Here is a 21,749-nt window from a genome sequence, read left to right on the forward strand (position 1 = left end):
ATATATATTATATACTCTACATAAAATATCAAATTTCAACAAATATGTATTATTTACTGTACATAAAATGTGAAAGTACACCAAGTATATATTTTATACTGTACATAAAATATGAAAGTACACCAAATATATATTACATACTGTACATAAAATACCAAATTTCAACAAATTTATATTACATACTGTACATAAAATATAAAATGTAACCAAATATATACTGTATACTGTACATAAAATATGAAAGTACAGCAAATATATATTATATACCGTACTTATAATATCAAATTTCACCAAATATTTATTATATACTGTACATAAAATATCAAATTTCACCTATTATATACTATATACTGTACATAAAATATCAAATTTCAACAAATTTATATTATGTACTGTACATAAAATATCAAATGAAACCAACTATATACTATATACTATACATAAAATATGAAAGTACAGCAAATATATATTATATACTGTTCTTATAATATCAAATTTCACCAAATATTTATTATACACTGTACATAAAATATCAAATTTCAACAAATATGTATTATTCACTTTACATAAAATATGAAAGTACATCAAGTATATATTTTATACTGAGCATAAAATATGAAAGTACACCAAATATATATTATTTACTGTACATAAAATATCAAATTTCAACAAATTTACATTACATACTGTACATAAAGTATCAAATTTCACCAAATATATTCTGTACACTGTGCAAAAAATATCAAAGTACATCAAGTACATATTTTATACCGTCCTTAAAATATGAAAGTACACCAAATATATATTACATAATGTATATAAAATATCAAATTTCACCAAATATATATTATATTCTGTACATAAAATATCAAATTTCAACAACTATATATTATTTACTGTACATAAAATATGAAAGTACATCAAGTATATATTTTATACCGTACATAAAATATGAAAGTACACCAAATATATATAACAAACTGTATATAAAATATCAAATTTCACCAAATATATATTATATAATGTGCATAAAATATCAAATTTCACCAAATATATATTTATATACTGTACAAAAATATCAAATTTCACCAAATATATATTATATACTGTACCTATAATATCAAATTTCACCAAATATATGTTATATACTGTACATGACATATCAACTTTCAAAAAATTTATATTATATACTGTACATAAAATATCAAATGTCACCAAATGTATACTATACACTGTACATAAAATATGAAAGTACGCCAAATATATCTTATATACTGTATGTAAAATATCAAATTTCAACAAATATGTATTATTTACTGTACATAAAATATGAAAGTACATCAAGTATATATTTTATACTGTACATAAAATATGAAAGTACACCAAATATATATTATATACTGTATATAAAATATCAAATTTCACCAAATATATATTATATACTGTACATAAAATATCAAATTTCAACAAATATGTATTATTTACTGTACATAAAATATGAAAGTACATCAAGTATATATTTTATACAGTACATAAAATATGAAAGTACACCAAACATATATTACATACTGTACATAAAATATCAAATGTAACCAAACTTATACTATATACTGTACATAAAATATGATAGTACAGCAAATACATATTATACTGTACTTATAATATCAAATTTCCCCAAATATTTATTATATACAGTACATAAAATATCAAATTCCAACAAATATATATTATTTACTGTACATAAAATATGAAAGTACATCAAGTATATATTTTATACTGTACATAAAATATGAAAGTACACCAAATATATATTATATACTGTACATAAAATATCAAATTTCACCAAATATATATTATGTACTGTACTTCTAATATCAAATTTCACCAAATATATATTAAATACTGTACACAAAATATGAAATTTTAACAAATATATATTATTTACTGTACATAAAATATGAAAGTACATCAAGTATATATTTTATACTGTACATAAAATATGAAAGTACACCAAATATATATTACGTACTGTATATAAAATATCAAATTTCACCAAATATATATTATATACTGTGCATAAAATATCAAATTTCACCAAATATATATTATATACTGTACAAAAATATCAAATTTCACCAAATATATATTATATACTGTACCTATAATATCAAATTTCACCAAATATATGTTATATACTGTACATGACATATCAACTTTCAACAAATTTATGTTATATACTGTACATAAAATATCAAATGTCACCAAATATATACTATACACTGTACATAAAATATGAAAGTACACCAAATATATCTTATATACTGTATATAAAATATCAATTTTCAACAAATATGTATTATTTGCTGTACAAAAAATATGAAAGTACATCAAGTATATATTTTGGAGTGTACATAAAATATGAAAGTACACCAAATATATATTATATACTGTATATAAAATATAAAATTTCAACAAATATATATTATATACTGTACATAAAATATCATATTTCACCAAGTATATATTATATACCCTACACAAAATATCAAATTTCACCAAAAAAAATACTGTACTTATAATATCAAATTTCACCAAATATATATTATATACTGTACATTAAATATCAAATTTCAACAAATATGTATTATGTACTGTATATAAAATATGAAAGTACATCAAGTATATATTTTATACTGTACATAAAATATGAAAGTACACCAAATATATATTACATACTGTACATAAAATATCAAATTTCAACAAATTTATATTACATACTGTACATAAAATATCAAATGTCACCAAATATATTCTATATACTGTAAATAAAATATGAAGGTACACCAAACATCTATTATATACTGTACATAAAATATCAAATTTCACCAAATATATATAATATACTGTACATATAATACCAAATTTCACCAAATATCTATTATATACTGTACACAAAATATCAAATTTCAACAAAAATATATTGTACACTTTACATATAATATCAAATTTCACCAAATATCTACTATATAGTGTACAAAAGATATCAAATTTCACCAAATATATACTATATACTCTACATAAAATATCAAATTTCACCAAATATATATTATATACTGTACATAAAATATCAAATTTCACCAAATATATCTTTTATACTGTACATAAAATATCAAATTTCACCAAATATATATTATATACTGTACATAAAATAACAAATTTCACCAAATATATATTATATACTGTACCAATAATATCAAATTTCACCAAATATATATTATATACTGTACAAAAAATATCAAATTTCAACAAATATGTATTATTTACTGTACATAAAATACGAAAGAACATCAAGTATATATTTTATACTGTACATAAAATATGAAAGTACGCCAAATATATATTATATACTGCACTTAAAATATCAAATTTCACCAAATATATATTATGTACTGTACTTATAATATCAAATTTCACCAAATATATATTACATACTGTACATAAAATATCAAATTTCAACAAATATATATTATTTACTGTACATAAAATATGAAAGTACATCAAGTATATATTTTATACTGTACATAAAATATGAAAGTACACCAAATATATATTACGTACTGTATATAAAATATCAAATTTCACCAAATATATATTATATACTGTGCATAAAATATCAAATTTCACCAAATATATATTCTATACTGTACAAAAATATCAAATTTCACCAAATATATATTATATACTGTACCTATAATATCAAATTTCACCAAATATATGTTATATACTGTACATGACATATCAACTTTCAACAAATTTATATTATATACTGTACATAAAATATCAAATGTCACCAAATGTATACTATACACTGTAAATAAAATATGAAAGTACACCAAATATATCTTATATACTGTATATAAAATATCAAATTTCAACAAATATGTATTATTTACTGTACAAAAAATATGAAAGTACATCAAGTATATATTTTAGAGTGTACATAAAATATGAAAGTACACCAAATATATATTATATACTGTATATAAAATATAAAATTTCAACAAATATATATTATATACTGTACATAAAATATCATATTTCACCAAGTATATATTATATACCCTACACAAAATATCAAATTTCACCAAAAAAATATACTGTACTTATAATATCAAATTTCACCAAATATATATTATATACTGTACATAAAATATCAAATTTCAACAAATATGTATTATTTACTGTACATAAAATATGAAAGTACATCAAGTATATATTTTATACTGTACATAAAATATGAAAGTACACCAAATATATATTACATACTGTACATAAAATATCAAATTTCAACAAATTTATATTACATACTGTACATAAAATATCAAATGTCACCAAATATATTCTATATACTGTAAATAAAATATGAAGGTACACCAAACATCTATTATATACTGTACATAAAATATCAAATTTCACCAAAAATATATAATATACTGTACATATAATACCAAATTTCACCAAATATCTATTATATACTGTACACAAAATATCAAATTTCAACAAAAATATATTGTACACTTTACATATAATATCAAATTTCACCAAATATCTACTATATAGTGTACAAAAGATATCAAATTTCACCAAATATATACTATATACTCAACATAAAATATCAAATTTCACCAAATATATATTATATACTGTACATAAAATATCAAATTTCACCAAATATATCTTTTATACTGTACATAAAATATCAAATTTCACCAAATATATATTATATACTGTACATAAAATAACAAATTTCACCAAATATATATTATATACTGTACCAATAATATCAAATTTCACCAAATATATATTATATACTGTACAAAAAATATCAAATTACAACAAATATGTATTATTTACTGTAAATAAAATACGAAAGAACATCAAGTATATATTTTATACTGTACATAAAATATGAAAGTACGCCAAATATATATTATATACTGCACTTAAAATATCAAATTTCACCAAATATATATTATGTACTGTACTTATAATATCAAATTTCACCAAATATATATTACATACTGTACATAAAATATCAAATTTCAACAAATATATATTATTTACTGTACATAAAATATGAAAGTACATCAAGTATATATTTTATACTGTACATAAAATATGAAAGTACACCAAATATATATTACATACTGTACATAAAATATCAAATTTCAACAAATATGTATTATTAACTGTACATAAAATATGAAAGTACATCAAGTATATATTTTATACTGTACATAAAATATGAAAGTACACCAAATAAATATTACATACTGTACATAAAATATCAAATTTCAACAAATTTATATTACATACTGTAAGTAAAATATCAAATGTAACCAAATATATACTATATACTGTACATAAAATATGAAAGTACAGCAAATATATATTATAAACTGTACTTATAATATCAAATTTCGCCAAATATTTATTACATACTGTACATAAAATATCAAATTCCAACAAATATATATTATTTACTGTACTTAAAATATGAAAGTACATCAAGTATATATTTTATACTGTACATAAAACATGAAAGTACACCAAATATATATTATATACTGTACATAAAATATCAAATTTCACCAAATATATATTATGTACTGTACTTATAATATCAAATTTCACCAAATATACATTATATGCTGTACAAAAATATCAAATTTCACCAAATATATATTATATACTGTGCATAAATTATCAAATATCATCAAATATATATTATATACTGTACAAAAATATCAAATTTCTTCAAATATATATTAGATACTGTACCTACAATATCAAATTTCAACAAATATGTATTATTAACTGTACATAAAATATGAAAGTACATCAAGTATATATTTTATACTGTACAAAAATATGAAAGTACACCAAATTTATATTATATACTGTACATAAAATATCAAATTTCACCAAATATATATTATCTACTGTAGTTATAATATCAAATTTCACCAAATATACATTATATACTGTACAAAAATATCAAATTTCACCAAATATATATTATATACTGTGCATAAAATATCAAATATCATCAAAAATATATTATATACTTTACAAAAATATCAAATTTCACCAAATATATGTTATATACTGTACATGAAATATCATCTTTCAACAAATTTATATTATATACTGTACGTAAAATATCAAATGTCACCAAATATGTACTATACACTGTACATAAAATATGAAAGTACATCAAGTATATATTTTATACTGTACATAAAATATGAAAGTACACCAAATATATATTATATACTGTACATAAAATATCAAATTTCACCAAATATATATTATATTCTGTAGATAAAATATCAAATTTCACCCAATATATATTATATACTGTACCTATAATATCAAATTTCACCAAATATTTATTATATACTGTACATAAAATATCAAATTCCAACAAATATATATTATTTACTGTACATAAAATATGAAAGTACATCAAGTATATATTTTATACTGTACATAAAATATGAAAGTACACCAAATATATATTATATACTGTACATAAAATATCAAATTTCACCAAATATATACTATGTACTGTACTTATAATATCAAATTTCTCAAAATCTACATTATATGCTGTACAAAAATATCAAATTTCACCAAATATATATTATATACTGTGCATAAAATATGAAATATCATCAAATATATATTATATACTGTACAAAAATATCAAATTTCATCAAATATATATTATATACTGAACCTACAATATCAAATTTAAACAAATATGTATTATTTACTGTACATAAAATATGAAAGTACATCAAGTATATATTTTATACTGTACAAAAATATGAAAGAACACCAAATATGTATTATATACTGTACATAAAATATCAAATTTCACCAAATATATATTATCTACTGTAGTTATAATATCAAATTTCACCAAATATACATTATATACTGTACAAAAATATCAAATTTCACCAAATATATATTATATACTGTGCATAAAATATCAAATATCATCAAATATATATTATATACTGTACAAAAATATCAAATTTCACCAAATATATGTTATATACTGTACATGAAATATCAACTTTCAACAAATTTATATTATATACTGTACGTAAAATATCAAATGTCACCAAATATGTACTATAAACTGTACATAAAATATGAAAGTACATCAAGTATATATTTTATACTGTACATAAAATATGAAAGTACACCAAATATATATTATATGCTGTACATAAAATATCAAATTTCAGCAATTATACTGCTGTATAATTGTATGTAGAGTATATATACTGTACATAAAATATCAAATTTCTACAACAATATATTATATACTGTACATAAAATATCAAATGTAACCGAATATTTACTGTATACTGTACATAAAATATGAAAGTACACCAAATATATATTATATACTGTACATAAAATGTCATATTTCACCAAATATATATTATATACTGTACATAAAATATCAAATTTCACCAAATATATATTATGTACTGTACTTATAATATCAAATTTCACCAAATATACATTATATGCTGTACAAAAATATCAAATTTCACCAAAAATATATTTTATATACTGTGCATAAAATGTCAAATATCATCAAATATATATTATATACTGTACAAAAATATCAAATTTCATCAAATATATATTATATACTGTACCTACAATATCAAATTTCAACAAATATGTATTATTAACTGTACATAAAATATGAAAGTACATCAAGTATATATTTTATACTGTACAAAAATATGAAAGTACACCAAATATATATTATATACTGTACATAAAATATCAAATTTCACCAAATATATATTATCTGCTGTAGTTATAATATCAAATTTCACCAAATATACATTATATACTGTACAAAAATATCAAATTTCACCAAATATATATTATATACTGTGCATAAAATATCAAATTTGAACAAATATGTAATATTTACTGTACATAAAATATGAAAGTACATCAAGTATATATTTTATACTGTACATAAAATATGAAAGTACACCAAATATATATTATATACTGTATATAAAATATCAAATTTCACCAAATATATATTATATACTGTACATAAAATATCGAATTTCAACAAATATGTATTCTTTACTGTACATAAAATATGAAAGTACATAAAGTATATATTTTATATTGTACATAAAATATGAAAGTGCACCAAATATATATTACATACTGTAAATAAAACATCAAATTTCAACAAATTTATATTACATACTGAACATAAAATATCAAATGTAACCAAATATATACTATATACTGTACATAAAATATGAAAGTACAGCAAATATATATTATATACCGTACTTATAATATCAAATTTCACCAAATATTTATTATATACTGTACATAAAATATCAAATTCCAACAAATATATATTATTTACTGTACACAAAATATGAAAGTACATCAAGTATATATTTTATACTGTACATAAAATATGAAAGTATGCCAAATATATATTATACACTGTACATAAAATATCAAATTTCACCTATTATATACTATATACTGTACATAAAATATCAAATTTCAACAAATATATATTATGTACTGTACATAAAATATCAAATGTAACCAACTATATACTATATATTATACATAAAATATGAAAGTACAGCAAATATATGTTATATACTGTTCTTATAATATCAAATTTCACCAAATATTTATTATATACTGTACATAAAATATCAAATTTCAACAAATATGTATTATTTACTGTACATAAAATATGAAAGTACATCAAGTATATATTTTATACTGTACATAAAATATGAAAGTACACCAAATATATTTTATATACTTTACATAAAATATCAAATTTCAACAAATTTACATTACATACTGTACATAAAGTATCAAATTTCACCAAATATATTCTATACACTGTTCAAAAAATATCAAAGTACATCAAGTATATATTTTATACCGTACATAAAATATGAAAGTACACCAAATATATATTACATACTGTATAAAATATCGAATTTCAGCAAATATATATTATATACTGCACATAAAATATCAAATTTCACCAAATATATATTATATACTGTACATAAAATATCAAATTTCAACAACTATATATTATTTAGAGTACATAAAATATGATAGCACATCAAGTATATATTTTATACTGTACATAAAATATGAAAGTACACCAAATATATATTACATACTGTATATAAAATATCGAATTTCAGCAAACATATATACTGTACATAAAATATCAAATTTCACCAAATATATATTACATACTGTAGAAAAATATCAAATTTCACCAAATATATATTATATACTGTACCTATAATATCAAATTTCACCAAATATGTATTATGTACTGTACATAAAATATCAAATTTCAACAAATTTATATTATATACTGTACATAATATATCAAATGTCACCAAATATATACTATACACTGTACATAAAATATGAAAGTACACAAGATATATTTTATATACTTTATATAAAATATAAAATTTCAGCAAATATATCTTACATACTGTACATATAATATCAAATTACACAAAATACATATTATATACTGTACATAAAACATGAAATTACACACAATATATGTTATATACTGTACATAAAACTTGAAAGTACACCAAATATATATTATATACTGTATATAAATATCAAATTTCACCAAATGTATATTATATATTGTACAAAATACATCAAATTTCACCAACTTTATACCATATACTGTACATAAAATATGAGAATACACCAAATATATATTATATACTGTGCATAAAATATCAAATTTCACCAAATATATATTATATACTGTACATAAATTATCAAATTTCACCAAATATATATTATATACTGTACTTATAATATCAAATTTCACCAAATATATATTATATACTGTACAGAAAATATCAAATTTTACCAAAATAATATACTGTACCTATAATATCAAATTTCACCAAATATATATTATATACTGTACATAAAATATGAAATTTCAACAAATATGTATCATTTACTGTACATAAAATATGAAAGTACATCAAGTATATATATTATACTGTACATAAAATATGAAAGTACACCAAATATATATTACATACTGTACATAAAATATCAAATTTCAACAAATTTATATTACATACTGTACATAAAATATCAAATGTAACCAAATATATACTATATATTGTACATAAAATATGAAAGAACAGCAAATATATACTATATACTGTACTTATAATATCAAATTTCACCAAATATTTATTATATACTTTACATAAAATATCAAATTTCACCTATTATATACTATGTACTGTACTTATAATATCAAATTTCACCAAATATATATTATATACTGTACATAAAATATCAAATTTCACCAAATATTTATTATATACTTTACTTAAAATATCAAATTTCACCAAATATATATTATGTAATGTACTTATAATATCAAATTTCACCAAATATATATTATATACTGTACATAAAATATCAAATTTCAACAAATATATATTATTTACTATACATAAAATATGAAAGTACATCAAGTATATATTTTATACTATACGTAAAATATGAAAGTACACCAAATATATATTATATACTGTGCATAAAATATCAAATTTCACCAAATATATATTTATATAGTGTACAAAAATATCAAATTTCACCAAATATATATTATATACTGTACCTATAATATCAAATTTCACCAAATATATGTTATATACTGTACATGACATATCAACTTTCAAAAAATTTATATTATATACTGTACATAAAATATCAAATGTCACGAAATATATGCTATACACTGTACATAAAATATGAAAGTACACCAAATATATCTTAAATACTGTATATAAAATATCAAATTTCAACAAATATGTATTATTTAAGGTACATAAAATATGAAAGTACATCAAGTATATATTTTATACTGTACATAAAATATGAAAGTACACCAAATATATATTATATACTGTATATGAAATATCAAATTTCACCAAATATATATTATATACTGTACATAAAATAACATATTTCACCAAGTATATACTATATACTCTACACAAAATATCAAATTTCACCAAAAAAATATACTGTACCTATAATATAAAATTTCAACAAATATATATTATATACTGTACATAAAATATCAAATTTCAACAAATATGTATTATTAACTGTACATAAAATATGAAAGTACACCAAATATATCTTTTATACTGTATATAAAATATCAAATTTCGACAAATATGTATTATTTACTGTACATAAAATATGAAAGTACAACAAGTATATATTTTATACTGTACATAAAATATGAAACTACACCAAACATATATTACATACTGTATATAAAATATCAAATTTCACCAAATATATATTATATACTGTACATAAAATATCAAATTTCAACAAATATGTATTATTTACTGTACATAAAATATGAAAGTACATCAAGTATGTATTTTATACTGTACATAAAATATGAAAGTACACCAAATATATATTACATACTGTACATAAAATATCAAATTTCAACAAATTTATATTACATACTGTACATAAAATATGAAATGTAACCAAATATATACTATATACTGTACATAAAATATGAAAGTACAGCAAATATATATTATATACCGTACTTATAATATCAAATTTCACCAAATATTTATTATATACTGTACATAAAATATCAAATTTCACCTATTATATACTATATACTGTACATATAATATCAAATTTCAACAAATTTATATTACGTACTGTACATAAAATATCAAATGTAACCAACTATATACTATATACTATACCTAAGATATGAAAGTACAGCAAATATATATTATATACTGTTCTTATAATATCAAATTTCACCAAATATTTATTATATACTGTACATAAAATATCAAATTTCAACAAATATGTATTATTTACTGTACATAAAATATGAAAGTACATCAAGTATATATTTTATACTGTACATAAAATATGAAAGTACACCAAATATATTTTATATACTGTACATAAAATATCAAATTTCAACAAATTTACATTACATACTGTACATAAAGTATCAAATTTCACCAAATATATTCTATACACTGTGCAAAAAATATCAAAGTACATCAAGTATATATTTTATACCGTACATAAAATATGAAAGTACACCAAATATATATTACATACTGTATAAAATATCGAATTTCAGCAAATATATATTATATACTGTACATAAAATATCAAATTTCACCAAATATATATTATATACTGTACATAAAATATCAAATTTCAACAACTATATATTATTTACTGTACATAAAATATGAAAGCACACCAAATATATATTACATACTGTATATAAAATATCGAATTTCAGCAAACATATATACTGTACATAAAATATCAAATTTCACCAAATATATATTACATACTGTAGAAAAATATCAAATTTCACCAAATATATATTATATACTGTACCTATAATAACAAATTTCACCAAATATGTATTATGTACTGTTCATAAAATATCAAATTTCAACAAATTTATATTATATACTGTACATAAAATATCAAATGTCACCAAATATATACTGTACACTGTACATAAAATATGAAAGTACACCAGATATATTTTATATACTGTATATAAAATATAAAATTTCAGCAAATATATCTTACATACTGTACATATAATATCAAATTACACAAAATACATATTATATACTGTACATAAAACATGAAATTACACCCAATATATGTTATATACTGTACATAAAACTTGAAAGTACACCAAATATATATTATATACTGTATATAAAATATCAAATTTCACCAAATGTATATTATATATTGTACAAAAAATATCAAATTTCACCAACTCTATACCATATACTGTACATAAAATATGAGAATACACCAAATATATATTATATACTGTGAATAAAATATCAAATTTCCCCAAATATATATTATATACTGTACATAAAATATCAAATTTCACCAAACATATATTATATACTGTACTTATAATATCAAATTTCACCAAATATATATTATATACTGTACAGAAAATATCAAATTTCAACAAAATAATATACTGTACCTATAATATCAAATTTCACCAAATATATATTATATACTGTACATAAAATATGAAATTTCAACAAATATGTATCATTTACTGTACATAAAATATGAAAGTACATCAAGTATATATTTTATACTGTACATAAAATATGAAAGTACACCAAATATATATTACATACTGTATATAAAATATCAAATTTCACCAAATATATATTATATACTGTACATAAAATATCAAATTTCAACAAATATATATTATATACTGTACATAAAATATCAAATTTCAACAAATATGTATTATTAACTGTACATAAAATATGAAAGTACACCAAATATATCTTATATACTGTATATAAAATATCAAATTTCGACAAATATGTATTATTTACTGTACATAAAATATGAAACTACAACAAGTATATATTTTATACTGTACATAAAATATGAAACTACACCAAATATATATTACATACTGTATATAAAATATCAAATTTCACCAAATATATATTATATACTGTACATAAAATATCAAATTTCAACAAATATGTATTATTTACTGTACATAAAATATGAAAGTACATCAAGTATGTATTTTATACTGTAAATAAAATATGAAAGTACACCAAATATATATTACATACTGTACATAAAATATCAAATTTCAACAAATTTATATTACATACTGTACATAAAATATCAAATGTAACCAAATATATACTATATACTGTACATAAAATATGAAAGTACAGCAAATATATATTATATACCGTACTTATAATATCAAATTTCACCAAATATTTATTATATACTGTACATAAAATATCAAATTTCACCTATTATATACTATATAATGTATATAAAATATGAAAGTACATCAAGTATATATTTTGTACTGTACATAAAATATGAAAGTACACCAAATATATTTTATATACTGTACATAAAATATCAAATTTCAACAAATTTACATTACATACTGTACATAAAGTATCAAATTTCACCAAATATATTCTATACACTGTGCAAAAAATATCAAAGTACATCAAGTATATATTTTATACCGTACATAAAATATGAAAGTACACCAAATATATATTACATACTGTATAAAATATCGAATTTCAGCAAATATATATTATATACTGTACATAAAATATCAAATTTCACCAAATATATATTATATACTGTACATAAAATATCAAATTTCAACAAATATATATTCTATACTGTACATAAAATATCAAATTTCAACAAATATGTATTATTAACTGTACATAAAATATGAAAGTACACCAAATATATCTTATATACTGTATATAAAATATCAAATTTCGACAAATATGTATTATTTACTGTACATAAAATATGAAAGTACAACAAGTATATATTTTATACTGTACATAAAATATGAAACTACACCAAATATATATTACATACTGTATATAAAATATAAAATTTCACCAAATAGATATTATATACTGTACATAAAATATCAAATTTCAACAAATATGTATTATTTACTGTACATAAAATATGAAAGTACATCAAGTATATATTTTATACTGTACATAAAATATGAAAGTACACCAAATATATATTACATACTGTACATAAAATATCAAATTTCAACAAATTTATATTACATACTGTACATAAAATATCAAATGTAACCAACTATATACTATATACTATACCTAAGATATGAAAGTACAGCAAATATATATTATATACTGTTCTTATAATATCAAATTTCACCAAATATTTATTATATACTGTACATAAAATATCAAATTTCAACAAATATGTATTATTTACTGTACATAAAATGTGAAAGTACATCAAGTATATATTTTATACTGTACATAAAATATGAAAGTACACCAAATATATTTTATATACTGTACATAAAATATCAAATTTCAACAAATTTACATTACATACTGTACATAAAGTATCAAATTTCACCAAATATAGTCTATACACTGTGCAAAAAATATCAAAGTACATCAAGTATATATTTTATACCGTACATAAAATATGAAAGTACACCAAATATATATTACATACTGTATAAAATATCGAATTTCAGCAAATATATATTATATACTGTACATAAAATATCAAATTTCACCAAATATATATTATATACTGTACATAAAATATCAAATTTCAACAAATATATATTATATACTGTACATAAAATATCAAATTTCAACAAATATGTATTATTAACTGTACATAAAATATGAAAGTACATCAAGTATATATTTTATACTGTACATAAAATATGAAAGTACACCAAATATATATTATATACTGCACATAAAATATCAAATTTCAACAAATTTATATTACATACTGTACATAAAATATCAAATGTCACCAAATATATTCTATAAACAGTACATAAAATATGAAAGTACACAAAATATATAGTATATACTGTATATAAAATATAAAATTTCACCAAATATAACTTATATACTGTGCATATAATATCAAATTACACAAAATACATATTATATACTGTACATAAAATATCAAATTGCAGCAATTATATACTTTATACTGTACAGAAAATATCAAATTTCTACAAATATATATTATATACTGTACATAAAGTATCAAAAGTAACCAAATATATACTATATACTGTACATAAAATATGATAGTACACAAAATATATATTATAAACTGTACACAAAATATCAAATTTCACCAACTATATCTTATATGCAGTACATGAAATATCAAATTTCACAAAATATATATTTTATACTGTACATAAAATATCAAATTTCACCAAATATATATTATATACTGTACCTATAATATCAAATTTCACCAAATATATGTTATGTACTGTACATGACATATCAACTTTCAACAAATTTATATTATATACTGTACATAAAATATCAAATGTCACCAAATATATACTATACACTGTACATAAAATATGAAAGTACACCAAATATATCTTATATACTCTATATAAAATATCAAATTTCAACAAATATGTATTTTTTACTGTACATAAAATATGAAAGTACACCAAATATATATTATATACTGTATATAAAATATAAAATTTCACCAAATATGCATTATATACTGTACATAAAATATCATATTTCACCAAGTATATATTACATACTGTACACAAAATATCAAATTTCACCAAAAAAATATACTGTACCTATAATATCAAATTTCACCAAATATATATTATATACTCTACATAAAATATCAAATTTCAACAAATATGTATTATTTACTGTAGATAAAATGTGAAAGTACACCAAGTATATATTTTATACTTTACATAAAATATGAAAGTACACCAAATATATATTACATACTGTACATAAAACATCAAATTTCAACAAATTTATATTACATACTGTACATAAAATATCAAATGTAACCAAATATATACTATATACTGTACATAAAATATGAAAGTACAGCAAATATATATTATATACCGTACTTATAATATCAAATTTCACCAAATATTTATTATATACTGTACATAAAATATCAAATTTCACCTATTATATACTATATACTGTACATAAAATATCAAATTTCAACAAATTTATATTATGTACTGTACATAAAATATCAAATGTAACCAACTATATACTATATACTATACATAAAATATGAAAGTACAGCAAATATATATTATATACTGTTCTTTTAATATCAAATTTCAACAAATATTTATTATATACTGTACATAAAATATCAAATTTCAACAAATATGTATTATTCACTTTACATAAAATATGAAAGTACATCAGGTATATATTTTATACTGAGCATAAAATATGAAAGTACACCAAATATATATTATTTACTGTACATAAAATATCAAATTTCAACAAATTTACATTACATACTGTACATAAAGTATCAAATTTTACCAAATATATTCTATACACTGTGCAAAAAATATCAAAGTACATCAAGTACATATTTTATACCGTCCTTAAAATATGAAAGTACACCAAATATATATTACATACTGTATATAAAATATCAAATTTCACCAAATATATATTATATACTGTACATAAAATATCAAATTTCAACAACTATATATTATTTACTGTACATAAAATATGAAAGTACATCAAGTATATATTTTATACCGTACATAAAATATGAAAGTACACCAAATATATATTACATACTGTATATAAAATATCAAATTTCACCAAATATATATTATATACTGTGCATAAAATATCAAATTTCACCAAATATATATTTATATACTGTACAAAAATATCAAATTTCACCAAATATATATTATATACTGTACCTATAATATCAAATTTCACCAAATATATGTTATATACTGTACATGACATATCAACTTTCAAAAAATTTATATTATATACTGTACATAAAATATCAAATGTCACCAAATGTATACTAAACACTGTACATAAAATATGAAAGTACACCAAATATATCTTATATACTGTATATAAAATATCAAATTTCAACAAATATGTATTATTTACTGTACATAAAATATGAAAGTACATCAAGTATATATTTTATACTGTACATAAAATATGAAAGTACACCAAATATATATTATATACTGTATATAAAATATCAAATTTCACCAAATATATATTATATACTGTACATAAAATATCAAATTTCAACAAATATGAATTATTTACTGTACATAAAATATGAAAGTACATCAAGTATATATTTTATACTGTACATAAAATATGAAAGTACACCAAACATATATTACATACTGTACATAAAATATCAAATGTAACCAAATATATACTATATACTGTACATAAAATATGAAAGTACAGCAAATATATATTATACTGTACTTATAATATCAAATTTTACCAAATATTTATTATATACTGTACATAAAATATCAAATTCCAACAAATATATATTAATTACTGTACATAAAATATGAAAGTACATCAAGTATATATTTTATACTGTACATAAAATATGAAAGTATGCCAAATATATATTATATACTGTACATAAAATACCAAATTTAACAAAATATATATTACATACTGTATATAAAATATCATATTTCACCAAATATATATTATATACTGTACATAAAATATGAAAGTCCACCAAATATATATTATGTACTATACATAAAATATAAAATTTCAAAAAATATATATTATATACTGTACATAAAATATCAAATTTCACCAAGTATATAGTATATACTGTATATAAAATATCAAATTTCACCAAACATATATTATATACTGTACCTATAATGTCAAATTTCACCAAATATATAGAGTATACTGTACATAAAATATCAAATTTCAAGAAACATATCTTATTTATTGTATATAAAATATCAAATGTCACCAAATATACACTATATACTGTACATAAAATATGAAAGTACACCAAATATATATTATAAACTGTACATAAAATATAAAATTTCACCAAATTTATATTATACACTGTACATAAAATATCAAATGTCACCAAATATATACTATATACTGTACATAAAATATGAAAGTATACCAAATATATATTATATACTGTACATAAAATATAAAATTTCAAAAAATATATATTATATACAGTACATAAACTATCAAATTTCAACAAATATATATTATATACTGTATATAAAATGTCAAATTTCACCAAATATATACTATATACTGTACACAAAATATGAAAGTACACCAAATAAATATTATATGCTGTATATAAAATATAAAATTTCAAAAATTATATATTATATACTGTACATAAAGTATCAAATGTCACCAAATATATACTATATGCTGTACATAAAATATGAAAGTACACCAAATATATATTATATATGGTATATAAAATATGAAAGTACACCAAATATATATTATATACTGTACATAAAATATCAAATTTCAACAAATATATATTATATACTGTACATAAAATATCAAATGTCACCAAATATATACTATATACTGTACATAAAATATGAAAGTACTCCAAATATATCTTATATACTGTACATAAAATATAAAATTTCAGCAAATATATAGTATATACTGTACATAAAATATCAAATTTTAAGAAACATATCTTTTTTATTGTATATAAAATATCAAATGTCACCAAATATATACTATATACTGTACATAAAATATGAAAGTACACCAAATATATATTATATACTGTACATAAAATATAAAATTTCACCAAATATATATTATACACTGTACATAAAATATCAAATGTCACCAAATATGTCCTATATACTGTACATAAAATATGAAAGTACACCAAATATATATTATATACTGTACATAAAATATAAAATTTCACCAAATATATATTATACACTGTACATAAAATATCAAATGTCACCAAATATATACTATATACTGCACATAAAATACGAAAGTACACCAAATATATATTATATACTGTACATAAAATATCAAATTTCAACAAATATATATTATATACTGTACATAAAATATCAAATTTCACTAAATATAAATTATATACTGTATATAAAATATCAAATTTCAACAAATATATATTATATACTGTACCTATAATATCAAATTTCACCAAACATATAGTATATACTGTACATAAAATATCAAATTTCAAGAATAATATCTTTTTAATTGTATATAAAATGTCAAATGTCACCAAATATATACTATATACTGTACATAAAATATGAAAGTACACCACATATATATTATATACTGTACATAAAATATAAAATTTCACCAAATATATATTATACACTGTACATAAAATATCAAATGTCACCAAATATATACTATATACTGTACATAAAATATGAAAGTACACCAAATATATCTTATATACTGTACATAAAATATAAAATTTCAAAAAATATATATTATATACTGTACATAAAATATGAAATTTTAACAAATATATATTATATACTGTATATAAAACATCAAATGTCACCAAATATATACTATATACTGTACATAAAATATGAAAGTACACCAAATATATCTTATATACTGTACATAAAATATAAAATTTCACCAAATATATATTATATACTGTACATAAAATATCAAATTTCAACAAATATATATTATATATTGTATATAAAATATCAAATGTCACCAAATATATACTATATACTGTACATAAAATATGAAAGTACACCAAATATATATTATATACTGTACATAAAATATAAAATTTCACCAAATATATATTATACACTGTACATAAAATATCAAATGTCACCAAATATATACTATATACTGTACATAAAATATGAAAGTCCACCAAATATATATTATATACTGTACATAAAATATAAAATTTCAAAAAATAAATATTATATACTGTAAATAAAATATCAAATTTCACCAAATATATATTATATACTGTATATAAAATATCAAATTTCACCAAACATATATTATATACTGTACCTATAATGTCAAATTTCACCAAATATGTATTATATACTGTATATAAAATATCAAATTTCACCAAACATATATTATATACTGTACCTATAATGTCAAATTTCACCAAATATACAGTATATACTGTACATAAAATATCAAATTTCAAGAAACATATCTTATTTATTGTATATAAAATATCAAATGTCACCAAATATACACTATATACTGTACATAAAATATGAAAGTACACCAAATAAATATTATATACTGTACATAAAATATAAAATTTCACCAAATATATATTATACACTATACATAAAATATCAAATGTCACCAAATATATACTATATACAGTATATAAAATATGAAAGTACACCAAATATATATTATATACTGTACATAAAATATAAAATTTCAAAAAATATATATTATATACTGTACATAAACTATCAAATTTCAACAAATATATATTATATACTGTATATAAAATGTCAAATGTCACCAAATATATACTATATACTGTACACAAAATATGAAAGTACACCAAATATATAATATATACTGTACATAAAATATAAAATTTCAAAAAATATATATTATATACTGTACATAAAATATCAAATGTCACCAAATATACACTATATACTGCACATAAAATATGAAAGTACACCAAATACATATTATATACTGTACATAAAATATAAAATTTCACCAAATATATATTATATACTGTACATAAAATATCAAATTACAACAAATATATATTATATACTGTATATATAATATCAAATGTCACCAAATATATACTATATACTGTAGATAAAATATGAAAGTACACTAAATACATGTTATATACTGTACATAAAACATAAAATTTCACCAAATATATATTACACACTGTACATAAAATATCAAATGTCTCCAAATATATACTATATACTGTACATAAAATATGAAAGTTCACCAAATATATATTATATACTGTACATAAAATATAAAATTTCAAAAAATATATATTATATACTGTACATAAAATATCAAATTTCAACAAATATATATTATATAATGTATACAAAATATCAAATTTCAGCA

Source organism: Gorilla gorilla, chromosome 3, assembly GCF_029281585.2.
Source record: "Gorilla gorilla gorilla isolate KB3781 chromosome 3, NHGRI_mGorGor1-v2.1_pri, whole genome shotgun sequence".
NCBI lineage: Eukaryota > Metazoa > Chordata > Mammalia > Primates > Hominidae > Gorilla > Gorilla gorilla.